At 47.4% G+C, this 8,086-nt stretch overlaps 1 pseudogene; it reads left to right on the top strand.

The window, feature by feature from the left end:
- The first annotated feature begins 6,092 nt into the window (after positions 1 to 6,092).
- Positions 6,093 to 7,868, top strand: LOC119963782 (annotated as a pseudogene).
- The last annotated feature ends 218 nt before the right edge of the window (positions 7,869 to 8,086 follow it).

Genomic DNA, 8,086 nt, shown 5'->3' with positions numbered 1-8,086 from the left:
TAACAGAGAGGGCACTGATGAGCGGGGTGGTGTCAATGGAGAGGGCGGAGGGGTAGCTTCTTGTGAGCCACTCCCATCCCGATGCTGCATCCCTTGATTGGGCGCAGAGTGCTCAGTACATAGGATCCCCCTCCCCCATTAGGCCACAGGCAAACCTGATAGCTTTTGTTAGATGGTTGCCCCATATGGTGAGTTCCTTGCCATCAAAATTCAAAGGGTGGTGAAATGGGCCCTTAAATGGCAACTTAAATGCCTCAATTGGCCTCCAGGCAGGAAGGCCACCCTCCATCATTCGCTGGGTTTCCTCCGGGTGCTCCGGTTTCCTCCCACAATCCAAAGATGTGCGGGTTAGGTGGATTGGCCATGCTAAATTGCCCGTAGTGTCCTAAAAAGCAAGGTTAAGGGGGGGGGGGGTTATTGGGTTACGGGTATAGGGTGGATACGTGGGTTTGAGTAGGGTGATCATGGCTCGGCACAACATCGAGGGCCGAAGGGCCTGTTCTGTGCTGTACTGTTCTATGTTCTATGTACTCCTGGAGCTCAATTGGGTGGAGTCAGGGAGGTGGCGGTGTATCCATCCCGCACACTCCTCTAAACCTTTTTCCAGGAGGGGCATAAAATTCTGTCCCTCATGTAAAAAGCAGAATCAAATAAATGTACAGATCCCCAGAAAAATTCACCATCTCCAGTATATTGCAAATGTATCCACTAAAATTCGGCATTAACAGAGTCAATGTATTCAGACATTATCCTTTCTCATATCATGTTTTAAAATAATTTCATCTTTCTACACCCTTGACCTGATGTTGAAAATTTTCCCTCCCATACTCCTGAAGCTTTCTATCTGAACTTTGATGTCTGTCCACAAGCTCCACTCTTGTGGCACGATCAAACGGCCTTGTCACACCCAACTCGGTGATGGATGAGGCCATTAAAACTCGCAAGAGACCTCTTGCAAGGTTTGCGATGCTCAGAATGCCTCGCGAGATCTAACGGGATTTCGCAAGATGTCGCGATCTGGATCTCGCCCTCGCCGGCGTCCAATGCTCCAGAGGCCCAAGAACGAATGTCAGTGCTTGGGCAACTCGCCAGGGCACCATTTAGCACTGGTCCACACAAATATGGACCAGGCATGACGGCCCCTTGGATGTCTCACATGTCATCGGAGGCCCTCGGGAGGCTGGGCTGTGGGCAGGGTGGTTACCTGGCACTCCCACTGCCACCTGGGCACTTTGGCACTTCCATCTGGGTAGCCGGGAAGTGTCATCCTGGTACTGGAAGGGTGCCCAGGTGACACTGCCAGGCTGGCAGCGGACTGCTAGACTGGCAGTGCCAAGTTGGGAAGTCTGGAGGCTGCGTTGGGGAGTCCGAGGGTGACAAGAGATCGGAGCAGTTAAAATGGAACTGAGGTAAGTGCAGCCTCTGCGGGGCGTTCCTTGCCAAGGCCCAAAAAAAGCAGTCCCGTTTGATAGCAAGGTCATTCTTGGTGCAGCAAACACCACGAAACACCCCGCTAAATGCACCCAAAATGGGACTCTCTTTTTTTCCCTTAAATTCGTGCCCAGCATATTTAATCAATTAATTTTAATAGATAGATAATCTCAGGTTGCATTTATTAGCAAGTGATTAATATACAATGGGTGTAGTGATGATGCCTTTAAGGGATTGCAGCTTGACACACTTCCATTCTGATGAAATCATGCTGCAGTCCTTTAAAAGCAGTTTACAACAATGGGGTTGCAATCTCAGGGAAAATGTTTGTGGCTCACTCTCAGGCATTTAAAGAGAATCAAATGACCAGCAGCTCTCCAGATCCAGCAGCGTTACCAGCATTGGTCACTGCTTGACTACAACTGGCCCCAACAACAAGGAGCTGGAGTGAATGGTAACTATGGCAGTATTGTCAAGACCAGGCTGGCAAGTCCTAGTGAGGGGGGTGTTTGAGGGGGTATGAGGTGGTGGTGTGATAGCCTGCATAGACAGGCCAGATGGTGAGGCTGACTGGGGCGTGGAGTTGTGCACCACTGCGATAGTGAGGCCACCTGATGAGTCCAGCAGACCCATTAAGGAGGAACCAGCACACCTTCCCAACCTTCCTTCCCTTCGCTTTGCCCAAAATCAGCCTATGCACTGAAAACTTCCAAGCTGAACGCTTTGCGAAGGCCTACGGTTAAACCCCAGCAGGATGAGGCTCTTAAATGGGTATCAATTGACACCTCAAGACCTTTAATTGGCCCACAGGTGGGCAGGCTGCCTGAATCTCCTTAAACTGCTGTTTAAATTCTGGAGGGGCAGGGCACCTATAAACATGATGCTGAGGAGCTGTAAAATCCAGCCCTGTGTCATTTTCTAAAATACATTCTTAATAGGAGAGAATGTTCACCATGAGTACAGAAGCAGAAAATCTGCCATTTTGTTCCTTTCATATTACTTCATATTATAAAAACAAAGATGATAAAATTAATTTGTTTTGGGACGGTCTCTTTAACTTAGGGTAAAATGGAGGAATTTAAGGAGTCACGTAATCTGTTCTGTATTCTGGTCAACAAACTTGACTGATTTGGTTTGTTAAAAATTTAAGGGTGGGGGCAGCAGGTGGCAGGGAGGTGGTGGTCAGATTGATTTACTGGGAAGGAGGCGCAGGATACCCACTGTAGACAATGACAAGCGTGTCTGAAGACTCTGCATAGAGAGCTGGATTTTGTTTATTGAGGGGCAGCTTGAGTCTGGAAATTTGAGCCTGATCTGCAACTCTAAAAAGTATCATAAACGTGGAGATTTTCACTCCAAAGGAGGGGCGGGTAGAGGACAGAATCAAGCCTACTGACCCCAAAACCAGAGTATAGATGTCCAGTGAGACGGGTGAATGCTGAAGCAAGCTGTTCAGAAGGCCTGTCTCAGTACTCTGGGATTTGTTCTAATTGTTTTAGAAGTTTTTAGATCCTCTAGCCATCGCCTTTCATCAAGACCCCATGGCCCCTCATACCCTCCATGCGAACTCAATATCAACTCATGCCCCACCAATCCCCAGACCCTTCATTCCCTCTACACCAACTGAACGGCAACTCACGCACCCTATCCACCCCTCATAATTATTCCCTCCATGCTACCTCCATGACTATTCACCTTATATCCACCACAGGCAGACCTCTGGAGTCAAATAGAGATGAAAAAAAGAAATATCTAAGAAATTAATACAGCTCCACTCCAAGGCACTTGACAGTGAAAATAATTCCCATTAATAAAATTAATTCAAAGCTTTTAAATCTCCTCAAGGTGTTAAAAATGAACAAACCTCTATTCAGTAGCCATGTTACATATACCTAATCCAATTGTGTTCTCTTTAAGCTGTCAATAAAAATATGATTTCTTAACCCAGTGCTAATACAATGGTAGCTTTTGAAACTCAGCTGAGCATTCCAACAACACATTACTAGCCTTTGGGCAAGTATCAACAAAGAGCTCTATCAAAATTGCATGGCCTACATTTGTCCTACAATATTTACAGCAGGCTCAAGGCCCACATTCTAGCTGGAGTGGAGCCTCCTGATTATCTTTCTGCCTGATTCTTGCTGCAGATGAATTTTTACCTGCGTTTAACTGTAGAACTCTGTAGCATGACCCCAACATTTTCATGATAAGAATAGGGCCACTGCGTATTTAGGGGATCAACACCAAAATGGTTTAGTTGGGTTGTGTTGTAACCTCCACGAGGACCACGGGGAGGCCAATGTTGATCTTCCTGTGGGATTCATGGAGTATGAACTTTCCAGATAGGGGCAGAGGCCACCCAGTGGGAGCTCATTAAAGACTACACATAAAAGTCAGCCCAGGCAGGGCCTGGTTCTCCCAGAAAGGACTGGATTGAGAGAGAGAAATTGCCATGGGCAGAATCTTGTTCAACAAATCCTTGTTCCACTGCTGCTGGCTTCCTCAAGTTACTAAAGGTTATCTTTGCTGTGTTGATAAATATCTATCTATCTTTCCTTGTGAGATCGCCATGCTGTTCAAAGCCAAACTTGGCATCAGCTGATGAGTGCTTTTGGATTTTCTGTTTGACTCTATTTAACCTTGGGGTTATCTAATGAGCTTGGCTGTTTACTTTGTTTTCTGAAATAAAATCAATGCACAGAAGAGTGGAAAGGTGTCAAGTTTTCTTCCATTGATTTTTAAATACATTTTGTTCATGGAGCCTTTAAAACCACCAGTCATAATTCCCAAGCATTATGCCCCACAGTCAATAGCTTGTAAGCCAGATTAAAACACATCAGAAAGGCAAGAGGCTTTGAAATTCCAAGACTGCGATTATTAAGACATTACAATCCTTTTTAAAACTGAACATGAAATCATAGTGTCTTGGCAATGGGGGTTGTTTCTACCTGGGAAGAAATTTAATGTAACTAACGGTAACTAACTAGGCTGAAACTTTCTTCTCATACGTTCTGTAATGAACTCCAATTGACTTTATTGGTTGGCCAATTGGAGTATGAGCTCCCTCAATGATAGCTCATTGAGGGGGCCCATATAATCACCTGTGTAGGCTTTGTCAGCCAGTCTTAAGTTGACTGGACTGCTAGCAGCACTGTTTGTAGCTGCTCCTGTAATATCGTTATTGCAAATAAATATTGGTGTGGTGACGGAACTCCTGCCTCCCGTGGATTACTACAGTGGCGACGAGGTAAACTACGAATTTTGCGGAGACCAGCTGCCGCACTCGGAGGGTAAGACTTGCCATTTTAAAAATGCCGTTTTTTGGGAGGTTAGAGGCATTCGACCCGGCTATTGAGGACTGGTCCCAGTATGTGGAGAGAATGTGTTACTTCTTCCGGGCAAATGATATACTGACGGACGAAAGGAGATGGCTTATCCTGCTGTCGGCGTGCGGACCCTCCGCTTTCACCATTATATGTAGTCTGACTTATCCCGATGCGCCGGACACAAAAACTTTCCAAGAAGTAACAGAATTGGCGAAAGAGCACTACGACCCAAAACCACCCCTCATTTTGTGTAGGTATAGATTCTACACAGCGAAGCGAGAAGACAGGAAGTCAGTCACGAATATCTTGACCCGCCTGAGAAGGCTGGCGGAAAAATGTGAGTTCGTCCCGACGCTAAATGAAATGCTTCAGGACCGGTTAGTGTGTGGTATAAACGACCTCACAATACAGAAACGCCTGTTGCCGGAAACGGAGCTAGGCTGCAGGCAGGCGTTACAGCTCGCACTGTCCCTAGAAAAGGCAGCAAGTGGGGCGCAGGAACTACAGGGCACGCCAATGGAGGTAGATACCTGTGAGAGGGACTACCACAATGGGTCCTGCTACCAGATAGTTGCTCTCAGGAAAAACCTGAGGAATAGAGGGAAAAAGGAAAACCCCAGAACTGCCCCCAAGTCTGCCAGGACTAACTGGAGACAGAGGGAAGTACCAGCTGAGGCTCCCCCAACAGAGAAGGACCGTTTCTAGCACCAGAAAGAGTGGGGTAACAACGACAGAAACCTTAGAAGGAGGTGGCAAAAGAGGAATAGCAGGTGGGGACGCAGGGAAGTACACAACCTAGGCGCCCCATCCTCCTCCGAAGGGGAACAATTATATAATATTACAACGAAGAAAGCAGAACCCATTAGGATTACCCCACGGGTGAACGGGCGGCCGACAATAATGGAAATAGACACGGGTGCGGCCGTATCAGTAATGGGAGTGGCAGCATTTAGAAAAATCAAAGATGGACTCCAGCCACTAACCCTAACAAAAACATCGACGAAACTTAAAACCTACACAGGGGAACCCCTGGAAGTTCTAGGCACGACTCATGTACCTGTGGAATATGAGAAACAATTGCTCAGATTACCGTTGACGATAGTAGAGGGCTCCGGACCGAGCTTAATTGGACGGAACTGGCTGAAAGACCTAAAATTAGATTGGATGAAGATTTTCCAAAGTGGAAGCGGGCAGTTGAGTGGAGTACTCCAAAAATACCCGGAGGTCTTCCAGGAAGGTTTGGGGGAAATCATAGGCGCCAAAGCAACTTTGCACATGGACCCAGAAGCCCTTCCGAAATTTTGTAAGGCCAGGCCGGTACCTTTTGCATTAAGGAAGAAAGTAGATGACGAAATAGAAAGGTTACGGCGCGACGCCATTATCAGACCAGTACAGTTCTCGGAATGGGCAGCGCCGGTGGTACCAATTTTGAAGCCAGACGGCTCAATACGTCTCTGTGGAGATTTCAAACAGACAGTAAACAAATACGCACTGCTGGATAAATAACCAATCCCGAAAATAGACGACCTGTATGCCAAATTGGCAGGTGGGCTTTTGTTCATAAAACTAGACATGAGCCACGCCTACCTGCAGTTAAAACTGGACAAGGGCTCCCAGAAGTTTGCTACGATCAACACCCTGAAGGGCCTTTTTCGTTATACTAGGCTACCTTTTGGAGTGTCATCAGCCTGCGCTATATTCCAGCGTACGATGGAAAATATTCTGCAGGGACTACCGCAGGTGGCGATTTATTTGGATGATGTCTTAATCACGGGTAGGACAAACAGGGAACACTTAAGGAACCTGGAGGAAGTGCTCAGGCGTTTCGCAAAGGCAGGCATATGGCTAAAAAGGGAAAAATATGTTTTTCTGGCCCCACAAGTGACGTACCTGGGATATAAAGTAGACGGGTCAGGCTTACACCCATTAGAAGACAGAGTAAGGGCAATAAAAGAAGCCCCAGCTCCCACCACGGTCCAGGAGTTACGATCATTTCTAGGGTTGGTAACCTATTATGGAAAATTTATTGAAAATAGGGCGTCCATCCTAGAACCCCTCCACCAGCTACTAAAAAAGGGGCAAGAATGGAAATGGTCCAGCCGCCAAAACCGAGCATTTAGGGACATTAAGGAACAGCTGTCATCCGAAAATGTCTTAGAGCATTATGACCCAAGGAAGGAATTGGTGGTCACTTGTGATGCATCCCCCTACGGGGTAGGAGCCATCTTAGCCCATAGAGGAAGGAATGGGGAAGAACGGCCAATAGCCTATGCTTCGAGGACCTTGGCGATGGCTGAGAGGAAGTACGCCCAAATCGAGAAGGAAGGACTGGCGGTGATATTCGCAGTAAAACAATTTCACCAGTATCTGTACGGGCAGAAATTCACCATAGTGACGGACCATAAGCCGTTATTAGGGTTATTAAAAGAAGACAAGTCAATACCCCCGATTGCATCAGCTAGAATCCAACGCTGGGCGTTGCTACTGGCGGCATATAGATACGTTCTGGAGCACAGACCGGGAACGCGAGTAGCACATGCAGATGCTTTGAGCAGACTTCCTCTCCCGGACACTCCGCCGCAAATACCAAAAGTAGAGGAGACAGTAATGACTCTAACTTTTTTGGACACCCTACCAGTAGACGCACAACATATTCGGTTGTGGACGCAAAAAGACCCAGTTTTAGCCAAGATGAAGCATTTACTGCTAATAGGGGAACTGGAAAGACCAGTGGAGCCCCAGATGCACCCATACTGGAGCAGAAGGGACCAAATAACCGTAGAAGACGGTATCCTATTATGGGGAGCCCGGGTAATCGTCCCAGCTCAGGGCCGTCAGGCAATCTTAACTGAGTTACATCACGGACACCCAGGGGTGTCTAAAATGAAGATGCTAGCTCGAAGCTACGTTTGGTGGCCAGGTTTGGACACAGACATAGCAGCCTTGGTACGTCAGTGCCAGGAGTGCCAACAGGGGCAAAGAGTGCCACCAGCGGTGCCATTGCACCCGTGGGAATGGCCAGGCAGACCATGGACCCGCCTACATATTGACCACACCGGCCCTTTCATGGGCTCAATGTTTTTGGTGATAATGGACGCCCACTCCAAATGGTTGGACGTCCACCGGGTAAACACGGCAAGCACAGCATCGACAATTGAAAAGCTCAGGGCCTCGTTTGCAACACATGGACTTCCGGAGGTATTGGTGTCGGACAACGGAACGGCATTCACAAGTGGGGAATTTGGAAAATTCCTGAAGGAAAACGGAGTCCGTCACATCAAAACAGCCCCTTACCATCCAGCGACCAATGGCCTGGCAGAGAGAGCGGT

Source organism: Scyliorhinus canicula, chromosome 3 (assembly GCF_902713615.1).
Source record: "Scyliorhinus canicula chromosome 3, sScyCan1.1, whole genome shotgun sequence".
NCBI classification, from domain to species: Eukaryota; Metazoa; Chordata; class Chondrichthyes; order Carcharhiniformes; family Scyliorhinidae; genus Scyliorhinus; species Scyliorhinus canicula.
Note: the sequence above shows the minus strand (reverse complement) of the source record. Positions and strands in the feature narration are given on the sequence as shown.